At 36.0% G+C, this 19,323-nt stretch overlaps 1 protein-coding gene across 5 annotated transcripts in view; it reads left to right on the top strand.

Annotated features, from left to right (window-relative positions):
- The window catches only part of LOC112322249 (sodium channel protein type 9 subunit alpha), a 134,780-nt gene that overhangs the window by 25,958 nt on the left and 89,499 nt on the right, over positions 1-19,323 (top strand). Inside the window, exon 1 of one of the 5 annotated variants that reach the window (XM_045187349.3) lies at positions 3,850-3,870. The exons of the other annotated variants lie outside the window; for them this stretch is intronic. The gene's annotated coding sequence lies outside the window, so the exon portion shown is untranslated. Of the gene's footprint in view, positions 1-3,849; positions 3,871-19,323 lie in introns of those variants that run through there. 5 annotated transcript variants of the gene reach the window in all.

Genomic DNA, 19,323 nt, shown 5'->3' with positions numbered 1-19,323 from the left:
CAGTGTGACTACTTGCATGAAAAAACATCCCCTGGTGTCCAAGTCTTTCTAGGAGCAGGGATTCATGAACCTTCTAGATTTAGGATGATGTTGTGAAATTATTTTCATCTGTATTCTTAGTTGACATGAATAAAATATCTTATGTTTTGATCCAGGAGTAAGTAGACGTGGAAAGAACAGAATACTCCAAAAATATAGGATCCCAGAGGAGAGTAAGAAGGGGGAGAAGGCAGTGGCTGGGGAAATGGAACGAGAGAGCGCTGGACCAGTGCCCAAAGACTTTAGACGCACTTGCAATACTAATACTTCTTGTCCATGTTCTCTAAATACCATTCTTATTTTGGGTCACCATAATACATAAAAAACATTTTAAAATGTAGATTAGGCAGGTATCAAAAATGAGGTGGAGAAATGTGGCAGATACATGGGTGACTCAGTCCCAGTCAAAATTCCTCATTTTATTTTTTATTTGAAATACAAAATATACGTAAAATATACATCTTCAAGCACACTGAGTTCTGTTCAGTCTAAGGCTCAAATGATTTGCATGCTTGTTTCAAAACTATTGTGCAGATGTTTGTTTTTCTATATTTTTGTGTCTTTCTGAGGGTTTTTTTTCTTTCCTGGCTTGTCTACCTACTATTGGATATCATGTTATATGCCCTTTTCAATGAGCTCAATTCCCACCTGAATCCACACTCTAGAAAGAACAATGATAGGTTTTTCTGCACCTGCCTCATGTTTAGTAAGTTACCAATTCATTTCCATGTCAAACAATAGCAGGTATCTTTGCAGTGCCTTAGGTCTCTAACGTGTTGCTCGGGTTTTGTTGTCAAGGTAGCAGCTGAACTGCATCTTTCACAAACAAGTGATACATTTTTTTTCCAGCTTGAGCAGAGCACCTCCCATTTATTAGAAGAAATGCCCCTAGAGGCTCATCTCTCTGTCCTTGATATGGCTCAAGCATTGCATACTTTAACATCTTTAATATGGTTTGTAATGTACAATATTGAATTGTTTTAAAATATTAAGAATTTTAGTAAATCCTCTTATTTTTTTGAGGTGGATCAAAGGTGTTCAGCATTTCCGAGGCAAGACTGAAACAATCTATGAAAAATGCTAAGTCATGTTAGATTCATTGGGGGAAAGAAAAAGAAAAAGGTTTATAGCATAAAGTTCATGATCTTTGGTATTAGATTTTTAGAATTCAAGTTAGATTTAAATAATGAGAGGATTTTGGTGATGATTCGTTCTATTTTTCTATCCCTTGGCCAAGCCCATGGCATTTGAGAAAGTGACTAAGGCAGGAAAGAGGGGGCAAGTGTTAGAGCATCACTGACCCTTCTGTCCTTATTTGTTTACAAGTGGCAAGGTGCATCACCTCCCGCAGCAGCACGGGTTAATCAGGAGGCCCAGAGGAGCAAAAGCATGAGCAATATCAATATCCTTATTTATATTTCAGTACAGAATTCTCCTCCATCTTGGTGGTTTCAAAGCAGATGACAAAACCTCCTCAGCCTATTGATCCCAGTTAGCAGACCTAATGACATAGAACTTCATCATGCACTCCGTGGTGGCTGATTTAAGAACAGGATACACCCGAGATTCAGGGAGGATGCTAGGTCTGATTGCCTTCCAGTAATTTATAATGCCTGTGTTTAAGCAGCCCTTTTTAAATAACAGATTATAACTTCTACAATTAGAAAGATGTTCATTCGGGGTGAGAATGAAAAGATACAGTCTAAATACTGTTAGTTTTGCTTTGGGAGGAGGTGACAGGAGGGGAACCCACAGCCAAGGCTATCATCCTCATTCCTAATCATGAAAATAGGGCTCTGGGAGCTCAGAAAGAAGAAAAGCAACAAATGCCTTCACTTTCAACAGGACCTTCTGGCAAAATACCTTTTTTTATTCGTTTATTGATTTTAAACACCTATTTCTTTTATGTTTTCTTGTAACTTATGTCTTTATGTCAATCAATAATCCCCCTTTCCCTTCTTCTTCCCCCTTGCTTTTTCAAGAGCCAGCTGACCTCTCCTACTGAAAGCTTTCAGAACAGACAGATCTGAGTTTAAACCCTGCCTTTGCCCCCTCCCTAGCAGTATCAAATGACACGTGTAAGTCTCCATGAGTGGAAATAATAATAACACATTCTTAGTCTTGCTGCAAAATTTCATTTCTAACACAACATGGAGTGCTTTAATATAGCTGTTATATATTTATATGTATATACACATATATATGTAACAGCTATATTACGCATATATATATGCACAATATTCTTCTGTAGCACACCTGAACTCCACCTCCTCTCCGAAATTGTATTCCCTCCTACTGGCCTTTACTGCTTTGTTAGAACTCCCTTATCACTGGCCATTTTCTAAGCTATGCACAATTCAGTACCGATTTTGTTGTAAAATGTCCTAATGATAGCCTGAGAATAGAGATTTATGAGCAAACTTTGGATACTAGTAAATGAAGACAGGCATGACAAAGCAGGAATTTGCTTGCTATTCTTCCATACAGACGACGGCTGAAGTCTGTTTAGGCCACTTGGTGCACATTGCACACGGCAGCTGCGATATGTAACTTCTGGAGTGATTGGGGTGTACTTGCAGGACAATCAGCTCAGATCTAATTTGTCAACTTTATGAGGTCTGAACGCTGGTCACAGCTCCCCGTTGGGGCCTTGAGAAAAAGATGCTCGCCCAGAATAACAAGGGCCGTGACTCACCTGCTTTCTGATTTGCACTCCTGCTTCACATCAGAGGCTGGGAATTTTATGTTTAGTGACCTTCCCCTCTCACATATTTTGGATTTGCTCATCTGAAAGCACAGCTGTGACGTCAATGGTGGAAATTTCCATCTGGGTTTGTCGTCGTGATTATTCTTTTCTGTTTGCACAAAGGATTTAGGTGGTTTCCCATGAAACACACAGGAAAGGCAGTGGAGAAAATAATCCAAGCACCGGGACATTTTCTTTTGTCTTTTACACAGGATCTAACGCACATCGATGAATGGCTAGCAGGACGATTGTTTATACAGCTCAAGTACATCTTTTTTATAATTCCTTCTCTGGTTTCTTTTGACCAAGCCCAGTGCTCTCAAAAGATTGGACAATTCTTGTGACAGGTGACTAGGAGGACCCCTTTCAAAGCCAATGCAAAAAAATTGCAAGTCCTTATTGTGACTAGATGCTTTCTCACCAAAGGGCTTTACTGTGTGGTTTCTCATGTTTCACATTTGTGTTAACTCCTAGGCGATGGTTACTGGTATCTTTTCAGCAGTGCAACAGTGTCAGGTTCAAATGAAAGAGTAATGGGGGGCAAGTGGGGACAACTGTAATTGAATATGAATAAAAGAAAAATAATAGATACTAAAAAGGTTCATAGAGTTAGAAATATATCAAAATAGGGTTTTAATGATGTTTTATTATAAGTAAGGTGATGTGGTTAATAATTTTTCAATTAACTATTGGTGCCCATTTATGCTGGTTGGCTAGAATATGATGCTTCGTACCGAAGCTAATGAAATGGATTGGATCCCTGTAGGAATACTTCGCATTTCTCCAAGGAAAAACATTTTCTCACACAGTCCTACTTGACCGTAGCTTGTTATCTCACACAAACATGGAATTGATTCTTAGCATTTTGAGATTTAATATTTATTTAATAGTTCTTCAGTTCAGCACTTTGTTATAAAGTACTACTATAACGTAGATGGTTTTATATGCATTATCTATTGCACTGCAGAAAAATAACATGATGAGGATGTGCACTTCTTAGATGAGGAAACCAAGACTTAGAGAAGTAAAGCATGCTTGTCCATCATCCACAACCACAAAAGGATAGAGCTGGAGTTCAGACTCAGGTTTGTCTGATTCTTAATCCCTAATGTTATGCTTTTGTTCCTTCAAATCAAAGGCTCCCTCTTGCTTGATTTTGAAATGTATAGAATAATTCTTGAAAAAGAAAGGATTTTTTTTCTTTCCCAGAAAGGCATCTGCCATATATTTTGCATCATTTGGGAACTTATTCTATGAAACACAGACATTTCCAGTATATAAAGTCTTCCAGAAGCTTGCAAGTTCCATAGGTAAAAACTTGCTTCTGATTTTCTTTCAAAATAGAAGATCTGTTAGAGTTCTAAATGAGTTATCCCAAATATATAATTTTCTCCTGTAAAACTAGCAGAGGATATGACAAAATTTTTATATGCTGTCTTTTTCACCCCAAGAAAAATCAGTCTTATAATTGTTTCATATGAGTAAGACTTTTCTTCACTTGCACTAACTTATGCAGTTAATTTATAACACCTAGGAAGATGTTATACAGAAGATGTTACAATTTGGTGTTAAAAGAAGGCTTGTTTTAAAATCCAATGTACTCAGTGTGCTAACAGTATGTTTACAAGATGAAGGAAGGACTGGATGGGGGTATGTTTGCCAGGGCTCTCCAGGGACGGTTTGGGGGTGGGTGTGAGACCTGAGCTGAGCCTGTTGAAGAGGCTATGAGTGACATGTAGACGCATCATCTGTGATCTCCAAGTGGAAGATGCACACCTAAGAAAGATGCTGGAAGAGTTTGTTTTTTGTGTGTTAATTATTATATTTAATCTTCAAAATTTTATATATTTTTATGCATAAAATTTTTACAGTTGTACACAGATATTTAAAAATTTAGCAATATTATAAATTTATGCAGTGGGAGATGGTCAATTCATTATTATTATTATTATTATTATTTTGCTAGTAAAAATGAGTCTGGGATATTTTCTTAATGATAGAGATTGAACAAACCTTATAGTTATTACCATCTTAAGGAAAAGCATGAACATTAACTGCGGAAATTGACAGTTGGCATGTTGTAGGGGTCATGATTGGCCTGTGTATGGCATTGATTGGATTGATGGGTCCTACCACCGATTTAAATCATTTGTGTTTTCTACACAATCTTGAAATAATACAATAATTCTAAGTTATTTGAAACTAAATACCCTGTATTATTGGTATTATATATTCTATTCATAGGTGTGCATATACATTTATTTACTTTTCTTTTTTCTATTTGTAAGACATCATAATTTCCCAAATGTCAAGGACGGTGTAGAATTATCATGAAAAGATTTTTGGCAAGTATACACAGTCATTACTCAATTAATTATTATTTTGATAGGTATCTATGCCACACACACAGACATATAAGTCTGACACATTTCCTATCTATTGACCACATTGTTCTGCAAGGATGCTTACAAGACAATATGAGTGAAACCAGAATCTCCTAGTATTCTTAAAGTTAAGACCAACACTTACCTCGTATTTCCTGAATGAAATGACAGTTAGTGTTATTGATGATTATGACTTGGCTTCCTCGAAATATCAGCTGTTAGTAAAAAAGCAACTAGGAATACAATAAAGAAATGCAATAACATCCTTCTTCCATTTTTCCTTTCCTCTGTATTGTGTCATAAGCAAAAGTAACCCAATAGGCACTAATTATAGAACACTTTCAGATTTCGTAATTGGATCTTTCATTTTTCCCACAGCAACTGTAACTAGGAATTTATTCACAGATAAGCATAGTTTATGCCCATGAACTCTTATTAGTGTCTCTGTATAAGAGTATTAAAACAGAGACCCATGTTTGTATTTAGGCATATTGGCTAAACTGGTGCTTTTATTTTTTTATTTTTGTAAGAGCCAGTATCATAGAAGTTTATTTCTCAATGTACAAATGTATATCAAGAAGATGGTAGTGGGAATACACAATACTATTTTCTTCGTATATGTTTGTATGTCAAGAAATAAACTTGGTGATAGGATTAGATTATTGAGTCTAAAACATTAGAAATCTGACAAAATAAAATAGAAAACCAAGAATCAATAGTGTTAGTTGAAAGAGGGAAAGTAAAATTGAGTAAGAAGTGGTAGAATTGATGTGTAAATAATATTTGGTAAAAGTACACATATATGTTTCCTTTATATAATATATGTTAATGTTAAAATTATATAGCTCAGAAGAAACTCCATGTCAAATGCAGTCAATATAAATTTTAAGATAGTTTAAAGTATATTCTTCGCAGTCTCTATTATTTGGAGATCTTGTTTTCAGGTTTCCCTTTTCTCTTTTCTTTTCTTTTTTCCTTTTTTTCCCTTCCCTCCCCTTCCTTTCCCTCCCCTCCCCTCCCCTCTTAAGCAGTAATGCTATGGAATACACGTAAATCTAATCAGTTTCTCAACTGGCCTCATCTCATGCCCTCTTTCCCAACAGATTAGCCAGGTAAGTCCTTACCAGTGCAATGGATGTAAAGATCCGAGGGAAGTAAGCAGACAAGTCACTTCCTCCTCACAGAACAGTGGTAAAGCCAGGGTTGAGACCTATGCTTTTGTCACAACAGAGCTTGTGAATTTCCAGCTACAATATGCTGTCACTGTAGACATTGGACTGTAATTTCAAAGAGATATCATCAGAAATGTCTACTTATATTCTGATTTAAGGTTCCCATTTACTTCACTTACCATTTTATTATGTAGAGGTTATTAAAATAAAAAATCTGATACATCTTAAGGTGATTTTTATACTAACATTAACTTTCTTCTTTGCAATGGTGAATTTGCAATTAATTAAATACTGACGGACCAGACACTTAGATGCAAGAGAATCAAATTTATTGTTGTTAAGTATTTCTTTTTTATTTAAATGTATAGACTTGATATCAAATATTGGGATGAAAAGTAATAGATTTAGGAAGCTTCTCTACCACTTTTATAAATTCATTTAAAATTTATAATTTATAAATTATACTTTAATAAAAATTATAATGTATACTTTATAATTTAAAAGTATAAATTACACTTAGGGGCAGAAGGCCTATAAAAATACATGGACCTACTGATTTGTTCTACTTCAACAAAATGCTAAGAAAATGTATTTTCTTCCCAAGGCATTTCTTTAATTCCCTTCTCTTCACCTTATTTTGCATATTTATTCACATTTAATTACAATAAACTCTACAAATTTAGAAATTCCCAAATTTTGTTGCTTTTATTAAAAGATTATTACCCACCCAAATGAGCCTTTTCTGTGGCACATTAAATATGAGAAAGTTTCCAATTACTTGTTCATGCCTTTAGGGAAGTTAAGAGCAACCTGCCTGTCATTTTAAATTGGATTTTCAAAGAAAAGTGTGTCAGAAGCAGTGTAGCTTCCAGGTGTTACCAGTGGGTAGGCTTCCTTCAATTAAGTTTCTGAGGATTGTTTTATTTAATTACAAGGACAGTTCAGCAGATAAACTACTCACTGATTGAATTTCTAAACTCAGGCCTGTTGAAAAAAGCCAAATGAGTCATCAGTTAAAAACTTTAGTCATTCTGATGCCAAGAACTTTTTGATAGGTACATCCTCTAAGCCATATACTTCTGTATTTTTGAATTTTTAAAAATGCAGACATTCCTCATCTAAAGGTTTTTTTTTCTTTTTCCTAGTCCTGGCTCTACATATCTCTATTGCCTTGGGAAAAGTAACCTTCTAGGTAACATTTCAGTTTCCTAGTTTGTGAATTCAGAGATCTGACAGATCCCCTCTAAGCACCAATTACTCTAGAAAAATATTTTTGAAAGGGATTGGTGAGTTGTAGGGTGTAGATTTAACACACACGCAAAAGTAATGGGGGTAGACTGGAAGAACATTGGTGAATATTATTTAGTAAGAATAAATAACGTTTGTGAAGCTTTGTTTTAGATATAAGTGAATATGTATACTCAGACTCAATGTAAAATGTAGTTTGCACTGTGGCCATGGTCTAAAATTGTGAAAAGAACTTCCCTAGAAACTTAACCAGCTTTCTCACTATATTTATAATGGTTGAAAATAAAAATCTCAGCAAATAATATTTGTTCCCAATACAGAATTGTAATTGTCACAGCCTTAAAAATGCCATGCCCCGAAACAATAAACCCCCAAATAAAGCCAACACAAACCAGGATAATATATGCCTGGAACACATATGACATAGGGTTTTTTTATTATCTATTCTAAATTTCATCATGGAAAGGAGAAATGTGTTTATGGCACTAGGTAATATTGTGTGTGCTCTGTTAGGACGAGGTGCATTTTAAAATATTTGCTGCAGTTTAAAGTATTGGCTGCATCTTAAAATTCAATTGATGGTTAAATTTTAGTGTTAGCTTTGCTGCACCCTGCTCCTTTCAGAACAGTGAGTCTGATAATTGCCGTCTGAGATTTGCTCATTAAATCAAGATGGTTAATAATTGTTGAGCCTCAGTAGATAGATAGCAATTAATATAGTCTTCTAAAATATTCAATTTTTTTTTATTTCTAGGCCAACAAATAGATTTTTACACTATTGGTCTTAGAAAACTTTAATTAGGAAGAATTGTTTTAAAATAGCCATTTATATACAGACCATTTGGACCAAGGTCTACCATATTTTGTGGTGTATAATGTTCACTTTGCTGCCCAAATTTTTGAGGGAAAATAAGGATGCACATTATACATGGGTATAATGATTACATGCCATGGGTATAGTAATCCTGTGTACAGTGCGCACAAAAAGCGGGCATACACTATACACAGCACAATACGATAGATACGCTATAATTGTTGGAGTCTTACTAAATATTACCTCTGGCCCTGACCAGTGTGACTCAGTTGGTTGGACATTGTCACACAAAGAAAAAGGTTGCAAGTTCAATTCCTGGTCAGGGCACGTGCCTGGGTTGCGAGTTTGTTTGGTCCCAGTGGGGTTGCATATGAGAGGCAACCCATAGATGTTTCTCTCACATCCGTGTTCTCTCCCTCTTATTCTCCCTTCCTTCCCCTCTCTCTAAAGATAAATGAAAAAATATATAAATATATTTTATATATTTATATATAAATATATAAAAAATATATTAAAAAATATACTACCTCTGGATTCATGGGATTGTCTTATAAGTAAAACTGATACTCTACTGTGCTTTATTTTTCTCTTTGGAAAAATATTAATTATGATATTAAAATTGTTCAATTATGGGCTTGTTTTTATATCCCTTGGCAAGTTATAAAGTCTTTACTTCTTGAGGGAACCAACTAATGGTAAAATGTCAAAATACTGAGTAAGATAATTTCTTACTGAGTAAGATAATTTGTTACTCAGCACCCTAAGAAGTGTGGAAAGGAGGGAAAGTTCACCTTAAATTCCCACAGTAAGAGGTAGGTCTCAAGTTCCATCACCCCTACTCAGAATGGGAAGTCCTCATTCATCCCAAATAAACAATCTTGGGTGGTGGATAAACATAATAATTAATATGTTAATTAGTATACGTGTGTATAGAGATGTAAGCAAATATACATATACATATCTATAATTTGGTTTTGGATTTAAAAACATGAAGTAAATAAGATTGGTAGGTACTTGCAATTAGGTGTGGAGTGACTGGATAGTTAAAATGTATACATCTTATATGCTTGAAGCAAAAGCAAGCATTTGTAACTTTCAAAGAGTGTTATAAGAGACTGTTCTGTGTGGCGTGGGCCCAGCTCCCACTCAGAAAGACCAGTGGAAAGTGAGGTCCAGCACACAGGACCCACGCCCATGGATAGGTTCTCCCGTGTGGAATCAGGCCTGCATTGTACCTAGGCCGCTTTGAGACTTGCTTTTTGTGAAAACTCCCTCCCCCTGAATTGAAGCAGCAAATATTTACTGAGTATCTTTGAAGTAACTTCCTAAAATCTATGCTAAACCGTGCAAGGATGAGTGTAACCAGTTTAACCACTTTTCCCTTTACATTTGCAAATATCCTTCCTTTTTGATGTAATTAGCAACACCCTCTCCTTTGTTTTCTGTAAGGGAACCTGTGCATAGTAAATGAGGACCATCCTCAATGTAATGTGCCCAGAAAAGCAATAAAAGCCTGTCAAGACAAGGGTCTGGGCACTCTTCTCTTGAGAGAGTGGCCAAGGTGCTCAGAGGCGCTCTCCCCTTGAGAGAGTGGCGGTGCTGTCCCTTTTCCTCCACAGGACTCAGTAGTCCGTGTGACTTTGTCTCGTCTCAGCCACTGCAGGTCTGTGTCCACATCAGAGTGTCATCTTACCTTTGAATTTAAGTGCCATCAAATGGCAATGGTTAGCCTCTCCCCGCCAACACAACAGATAATTTGTGGTAATTTTCTAACTAGTAAAATTTAATTCTACGGTTCAGAGAATTCCTAAGTGGTTTGGACCCAACTACTCCTATTGTCTGATTTGTTAAGAGAACTATGGAGTAGTACAGGATCCGGCAGAAGTAATGGCTGCCTGAGTGTGGTTGGCAGGGTAATAATATGGCTGTAATCATTTAGAGGTTTAATTTGAACATTTCATCTAAAATGTCATGTGGGGTGCTTGAGTATGATATTGTTATGTTACAGAATTACATGCGTATGATTTTGTAATAGAAGAGGAAATTATTTGTACCAGACCCTGTATATTATGAAGAGATGAGAACAGGAGATAATGCACTAAAAATAGTTTATAGTAAAAAGAAGCAATTAAAATTGAGGTCCGGTCATTTTGTCTTATCACTGAATTCCCAGATCTCACCCAGTATCTGACACTAAGTGGTTACTCATATTCATTATTGGTGCTCCAATAAAAGAAAAAAGAAATAAATGAAGAAAAACTATTTGAGGTAATTTCCTCAATCATCAGTAATAAAAACACCACACACACATACACACACCCCAAATCAGTCATGCTAAAGGAAAGACTAAATTCCTTCTGTTCCCTTTGTTTCAAAATTGTTGCCTTGTAAACAGGTAATCAAAGAAAATGAAGGCAAAAATGGAGGAAAAGTATTCAAAAGTATTAGGGAGCTCACTAATTAAATTTTGGAATTTCTAATGTCTGTGGTATTGGTGAGTTTTTTAAAAATGGGCAATCAATTTCACTTCTGAGGTCACATTTAATAAATAAATACTTTTGCATCTAATTTGTATTTGTATTTTGCATTTTTTGTCTACTCTGCCACACAAATGTATAAGCTATAGCTCTGCCTCTGGGTTGTGGGGGTAGGTGGCACCCCTGTGTTCCAACTAAGAGCAAATAGGTAAAATGTCTGATAATGTACACTGAAGTATTATTCAGAAGTTAGAAATGTACTTTAGATGTACTTAAGTGACATGGATGGATCTTAAACACATAGTACTTAGTAAAGAAAAAAGAAGGAAACAGAATAATGAATATAATGCAATTTATATAAACTAAAGATATATACATCCAAGACATCCAATGTTCAAGAAAATATAATAACATCAGGATGTACGGTGAATACATTTGGATGGTTGCCTAAGGGTGGGAAGAGGAGAGGGTATAGTGGTCGGGAGTGGAATGTGGGGTTGATGAAGAAAAGGAAATAATAAAGAGAGATTGCGTGACCAATGACAACAATGGAACATGGACCCAAAGGTTTTAACTCTCAGAACCCGAGATTTTAAAAAAAAATCTATAAAATATAGGAACTCTGGTTTATATTATCCACAATATAGCTAAATGACTATTCAATCTCACAAGCTTTGGGCAAATTTTTAATTTTAAATTAGAATAGCCTGAGTTTAGGCAAATCTAGAAATAGAATGGAAAGAGTTGATGAAGTTATACATGTCGAATTCCATGAAAGGACAAAGCCAACGATGAGTTTTCGTTGTTTGGAAAAGTTGAGTGTAGTGAAGATGATTAGACTGGGGTAAAACCTAAAAAAAGATGAAGACAGCTCCTGGGACATAGCAATAAGTAATCTTATGAGGGAGAGGACTTATTAGGGATGTAAGTCCTGGTAAAGAACAAGGAGCTCCTACTCAACTTCCCTGCCTGTCCAAAACCTCCCTTCCCGAGTCCAATGCAGGAGCCTTTCCCATGTGGTGTGTTCTCATTGCTTTCACATGACAGGTGAATTGCAAGCATTTACGTGCCTGTATTCCCCAACAGACTGTAGGTCCCACAGGGCAAGGACCAAGGCTGCCTAGGTTGTGTTTGTGTAGCCAGTACCTGGCACTGCGGCTAGCACTCAGTAGACACTTTTTAAAAATGCTTGAAGAATAAGTAACATGGAATGAACATATGAAAGGAATAGAAGCATTGCATGATTTCACACATGTAACAATCATTATTTGTATAATCCATAGGGCAGTCATCTTAAAATCAAGATTACTTTCATTTTGCTTACATATTTGAACAATAAGAAATTGATAATACTTAGATCTTCTTGCTTTAGACTTCTGTAGCTTAACAAAGGAAAATCCCCAAAGCATATTTTGTTAACTCTTGTAGCAGGTTATTATGATGCTGTTTAAAAAATAAATTTTCATACAAATAATAATATTGCAAACAATTTAACTGATGACTAGTCATTTAGGATTTATTCTCAAATTATTTATAAGTTATTATAGGGGTCTTTCAAAATAAGGCTGCTTTGTAAAATAGTAATTTTATACAACAGTATACTGTAAGCAGGGGTGTCCAACCTTTTGGCATCTCTGGGCCACAGTGGTGGAAGAGTTGTCTTGGGTCACACACTAAATACACAAACACTAATTAAAACAAAAAAAAACCATAATTAAAAAAAATAAGTTTATGATTTTGTGTTGGCCCACATTCACAGCCAGCCTGGGCTGCAAACAGCCCTGGGCCGTGGCTGGACACATCTGCAAGGGATTTCCTGGCCAGTGTTTTCTACACAACAGAGAAAAATTCCATCTACTTTTTAAAAAACTGAGAATAATTACCACAATAATAAAACTACTCAAAGGTTTTAGACTGAAATAATTGGAAATCAAATAAGATGAAAGGAAATCTGGTTTGTACATACTAGGATAGGATTGAAGGATTTAAGAACAGATACAAATTGAAATTTATTCAGGCATTTATTCTATGCAGTCTTAAAATCCATGAAGACATGGTCATCATTGCTTTGTATAGTTTTGTTCACTTTGCATGGTAGAGTCCATTTTTCCTGATATGTAGACAGATATATGCCCATTCTGATGCTCCTCAGTTCTTTCTGCATTTCTGTTTTTCTGTTCTTAGGATCTTTTCCTTCTGCCTAAAAACTTCTTTTAATGTATATTTTAGTGCAGCGATGAATTCTTTCTGTATGTCTTCTTTATCTTTTTTAACCTTTCGAGAAATACAATAATCTGATAGAAATGAATCCTAAACATACAGTTCAATGAATTCTTCCAAATTACACAAACCATGCAGCCAGCACTGGAATAAAACCACTGAACTCCCTCACTCCAGGAGGATATTTTTACTTCCTATAGCAGTCTGAATGGTCAGGGAACAAAAACTAGCTGTGAAATCAAATAGCAGGTTGACTTTGTCCCGACATAATTACAGGCTAAGGATACCCTGCTCTCTAGGATTTCATAGTCTAATTCTAACAGTCAGTTAAGTGAAGCTATACATTCATGGGCTCTAGTTTAAAGGTGACACAGATAAGTGTACCTAACCCAACAGGGCAGGCTTCTTAGTACTGAGGAGGCATGAGGAACCACCAGGAGTTATTGGGGCTCGGGGGCTGGGGAGAGTTGTCTTGGGTCAGACTAGTTTTCTAGTGAAAGGGATGAGGTAAATCCACAGGGAGATAGGAAGTTAGCTTATAAATAATGTTTGACTGTTAACATTTGACTGTTTACTTCTGATGCCACTTTAAGAAACTATGTAAGTTAAAAGCAAATTGATGTGTATTGAAAAAGAAAAAGAGGACTTATAGATTTCTAAAGGTTGTCTTAATTCAGCCTTCTTACTGACTACTTCAGTGTGAAAGTTTTGGTTAACTGTTAAATTTCAGGTAACAAAACAAATAATATGGCCATCACCTAAATATGTAAATATAATGGATTATAACCACTGCTTTTGCTGAACAGGCAAAGGGGAAGATAAAGCATCAGAGGTAGAGCAATTGGCAATTTGAAAATTTATATACTCTTCAAAAATGATAAACTGATGATTCTCAGGAAGTATCTGCCATAATTATAGCTAAAAATATGTATTTTATTTTGATAAGAATAAGACAGATTTCAAGACAATAAATTAAAAGACTGGTCAGGGTGTTTCAGAGACCGTTTGTTGCGTATTAAATGCAATGTGAAGCCGTTTTTGGATGACTGACTTGGGGATCTCCAGTTATCTGAGGTCCAGGCTCAAAGACTCGCTGGGGTACCATTTAAACAAGGTGCAGGATTTCCAAACAGAAGCAAGAGTTTAAATCTTAAGAGTTTAAAGAGTTTAAATCTTAAGAGTTTAAGATTTAAGCTCTGCTCATGATTATTTTGGTGCTGCTCTGCAGCCATAGTATCTACCTTCCAGAAGAGCACATGGTAACTGTGGTGTATCGTGATAAAGAATAATGATTAAGACGACTAGTCTCATACGTTCACACAGAAAGGAAGGTATTACAAGACAGTGCCAGGATCTTAGATCCTATTTGGTAATTTCTCCCAGGACCTCTCAAAGGTCAGATGGGCATATTATGTAAACTTGCCCAGATAGTCCCAGTTTATGTCTGCTGTCTTCGTGTCCAATGTGATGAAACATTTATTAACAAAAAATTTTGGTTCGTGAAATAAATGCTACGTTCATTCTGCCAAAGGATGGAACCAATTTGCAAGTGTATTCCTTATAGTCAGGGTGGATCTGTCCATTGCTTTCCTCCACTGATGTTCTCAGGTGTTCAAATATCAGTAAAAGGAAAAACTAATGAGAGGCCTCTTCATTACAATTCACAGAGCAGATAAGATAGGACTCAAATCTGGTTTAATAATTATTTTTCCTTATATTTGCCAGATTCAGTCTTCTAGCAGCTTTCACTTTCTTATCTGAATAGTAGAGCTACTGGATAAAGTGCACTTCTTGTCTTTGAATGTCTCAACTTTATCTGCCTTGCTGTTGACATAGGGGATTTGTATGATCTTGATAGTCCTCTCACACACAGAGGCCCAATGTGGGAAGGTCTCTTACGCTTCCCTGATGACAAGATGTAGAGTAGAGCTTCCAGCCTCATGTAAAAGTTTTTCAGTTCTCATGGAAGAAAGCTTATACCATAACTTTTCATACTGGAACTACACATTGCCTCTCTCATCTTACCTGATGTTGTCTTTCTCTTTTATCAGGGGGCTTTAGGTTTTATTAATAGGAAAATGGGGAAGGGGATGCCACTGACTGTAGATTTTAAAGTGCCATGGTGGCCAAAGAGGTCTTTTTAGTTTTAAGCCGTGGTTAAGTGTATCCCTGACCCGGAGTGGAGCATTCTGTGGCCTTGTCCTGTTGGTGTTATCAGATGTTCAGATGTCAGCAGAATGAGAATATCTGAGTCAAATAGGTTTCTTTCATCTCATTATTACCCCACAGTTCTTAGAATAACACAGAAACCAAGAGAGCTTTTCATATTGTAACAGCAACACTAAGACATATTTAATTAAGCCTTAATTTAACAACTTTAAAAATATCTAGTATGTTTAACACTACCAAGTGATTTAAATCATCTTTATTCTAAAATAAAACACACTCAGAATGCCTTACCAGATGTATTTTTTAGCCTATTTAACCACAAATAACACCCTTTTTTATTACAAAATCATAATCATACAATTCTGTAACATAACAATATCACACTCAAGCACACCATGTGACATTCAGGTGAAATGTTCAAACTGCTGTCCATCCTGGGCAAGACACTCACGGAGCCTCCCAGCCTCACTCCAGCAGGCGTTACTTCTGCTGGACCCTGTATAATTAGGATTCAGACAATGTGACTCTAGTCTAGTTCTATGTCTATAAATTGTAAGCTCATTCCTTTCCCAAGAAGGCACATTTATAGAAAATTACCCCCCCAAACTAATGACTTAAAAAATTTGATCAGCATTTCTAGTGTATCTCTTATTGATCAAACTGATGCTAATTTGTACCTGGTAAAATATTATTTTATATATTAATTATGACTCATTTGAATTAAAAGTTTAAATTTGTAGGTCTATTGCCACTTAGTTACATTATAGATGATGGTAATGTATTTACTTGCTAAAGTCAAATTTAGTAAGACATTGTTCTGTTTTTTATTGCTGTTCAGTTAATTGTCCACATTTTCCTCCCATTACTCTCCCCAACCCCACTCACCCCCACATCCCACATTCAGTCCTCTTCCCAGCCCCCGTTGTCTTTGTCCATGGGTCCTTTATACATGTTCCTTGACAACCCTTCCCTTTCTTTCCCCCATTATTCCCTTCCCCATTCCCCTCTGGTTACTGTCAGTTTGTTCTTTATTTCCGTGTCTCTGGTTATATTTTGCTTGCTTGTCTATCTTATTGTTTAAGTTCCACCTATAGGTGAGGTCATTGCCGGGTCAAAAGGCAGTTCCATTTTTAGTTTTCTGAGGAAATTCCATACTGTTTTCCATAATGGCCGCACCAGTCTGCATTGCCATCAACAGGGCACTCAGGTTCCCTTTTCCCCACAGCCTCAACAGCATTTATTGTTTGTTGATTTGTTTATGATGGTCATTCTGACTGGTGTGAAGTGGTATCTCATTGTGGTTTTAATTTGCATCTCTCTGAAGGCTAGTGATGCTGAGCATCCTTTCATATGTCTCTGGGCCCTCTGTTTGTCCTCCTTGGAGAAGCCTCTGTTCAGGTCCTTTGCCCATTTTTTAATTGGATTGTTTGTCTTCCAGGAGTAGATTTGTGTGAGTTCTTTATGTATTTTGGATATCAAACCCCTGTCCGAGGCATCATTGGCAAATATACTTTTCCATACAGTTTGTTCCCTTTTCACTTTGCTGGTGTTTTCTTTAGCCATGTAGAAGCTTTTTAATTTGATGAAGTTCCATTTGTTCATTCTTTCCTTTATGTCCCTTGTTCTAGGGGACATATAAGTGAAAATATTGCTGCATGGGATATCTGAGATTTTCATGCCTGCTTTCCTCTAGGATTCTAATGGTGTCACAACTTATATTTAAGTCTTTTATCCATCTTGAGGTTATTTTTGTGCATGGTGTAAGTTGGTGTTTGATTTTCATTTTTTTGCATGTAGCTGTCCAGATCACTAAACACCATTTGTTAAAGAGGCTATTTTTACTCCATTTTATGCTCCTGCCCCCTTTTTCAAACTCTTTTTATGAGGTCAGTATCACCCTAATCCCAAAATCAGATAAAGATACAACGAAGAAAGAAAACTACGGGCCAATATCACTAATGAACACAGATGCTAAAATCCTCAACAAAGTATTGGCAAACCACATCCAGCAATACATTAAAGAGATCATACACCACAATCAAGTAGGATTCATACCATGGCTGCAAGGATGGTATAATATTTGCAAGTCAATAAATGTGATACATCATATAAACAAAAGCAAAGACAAAAATCACATGATCATATCAGTAGATGTGGAAAAAGCACTTGGTTAGGTACAGAACCCACTTATGACAAAAACACTCAGCAAAGTGGGAGTAGAGGGAGCATACCTCAACATAATAAAGGCCATATATGAGAAACCTACGGCCAACACCGTACTCAATGGGCAAAAACTAAAAGCTTTCCCACTAAGATCAGGAAAAAGACAAGGGTGTCTGCTTTCACCACTTCTATTCAACATAGTATTGACAGTTCTAGCCAAAGCAATCAGACAAGAAAAAGAACTAAAAGGCATCCAAATTGGAAAGGAGGAAGTAAAACTGCCATTGTTTGCAGGTGACATGATGATGTACATAGAAAACCCTATAGACTCCACCAAAAAACTACTCTACCTAATAAGTGAATTTGGCAAAATGGTGGGATAAAAAGTCAATATTCAGAAATTGAAGACATTTTTGTACACCAACAATGAAATATCAGAAACAGAAATCAGGGTAAAAAATCCCATTTGCTATAGCAACAAGAAAAATAAAGTAGCTAGAAATAAGCCTAGGTACTTTATTTTGTAGAAAGGTCCTAACCAAGGAGTTAAAAGACCTGTACTTAGAAAACTATACAACACTGAAGAAAGAAATTGAGGAAGACACAAATAAGTGGAAGCATATACCATGTTCATGGATTGGAAGAATTCACATCATCAAAATGTCCATACTACCCAAAGCAATGTATAGCCTCAACTCAATCCCTATTAAAATACCAATGATATGTTTCACAGATATACAATAAACATTCCAAAAATTTATATGGAACCATAAATGACCCTGAATAGCCACAGCAATTTTGAGAAAGAAGAACAAAGTGGGAGGGATCACAATACTTGATATCAAACTATTATAAGGCCACAGTAATCAAAACAGTCTGGTACTGGCATAAGAACAGACACGTACCATATTTTTCAGACTATAAGACGCACCCCCCAAATTTGGGAGGAAAATGGGAGTGCATCTTATAGTCCAAATGTACCTTACCTAGCTCGCTGTGGGTGGGGGAGAATGGCGGTAGAGCGGGTTTTTTTTTCCTATTTTCCTCCTCTAAAACCTATGTGTGTCTTATAGTTCGAAAATACGGTAGATCAGTGGAACAGAATAGAGAGCCCAGAAGTCAACCTATGTCTCTATGGTCAATTATGACATTGTTACTTTATGTAACATTAGTATAATTCTACATCTTCGATTCTTTTAAATAAACTTTTTATCTTGGAATAGTTTTAGATTTATGGAATAATTATATAGATAGGACAGAGAGTCCCCATGTACTCAATACTTGGTTTCCATTATTATTAACAATTTACATTAGTTGTACCAACATTTGCCACAATTAATGAACTATACTGATACAATTTTAACTAATGTCTTTATTCAGATTTTCTTAGTTTTTCCTACTGTCCTTTTTCTCTTCCTAGATCCCATCCAAAATACCATTTTACATTTTATCATTGTCTCCTTAGGCATCTCTAGGCTGTGGCAATTTCTCAGACTTTTCTTGTGTGTGAGGATCGTCACTATTTGAAGAGGTACTGGTCTGGTATTTTGTAGAATGATCCTGATTTTGGATTTTTCTGATGTTTTTCTCTTGATTAGATCTAAGTTATGAGTTTTAGGGGGGAGTCTATATGTCCAAGTATTATTCTCATCATATCATATTGTGGGAATATATATTATCAACATGAGTTATCACTGTTGATGTTAGCTATGAATTATTTTTAAATGTTTTTTTAAATGCTCATGTATGGACTCCATTGTGTCTTCAGAATGCTTTAAAAATGAATGGTACCCCAACCAGAATTTTACCTATGGGAAGATATCATTATCTGTTTCCAGAGAAGTGAAGTTTTTAAAGAAAGTCTTTATTTGCCAACAGTTAGCATTAATAA

The sequence above is a fragment of the Desmodus rotundus genome, chromosome 2, assembly GCF_022682495.2.
Source record: "Desmodus rotundus isolate HL8 chromosome 2, HLdesRot8A.1, whole genome shotgun sequence".
Lineage (NCBI taxonomy): Eukaryota > Metazoa > Chordata > Mammalia > Chiroptera > Phyllostomidae > Desmodus > Desmodus rotundus.
Note: the sequence above shows the minus strand (reverse complement) of the source record. Positions and strands in the feature narration are given on the sequence as shown.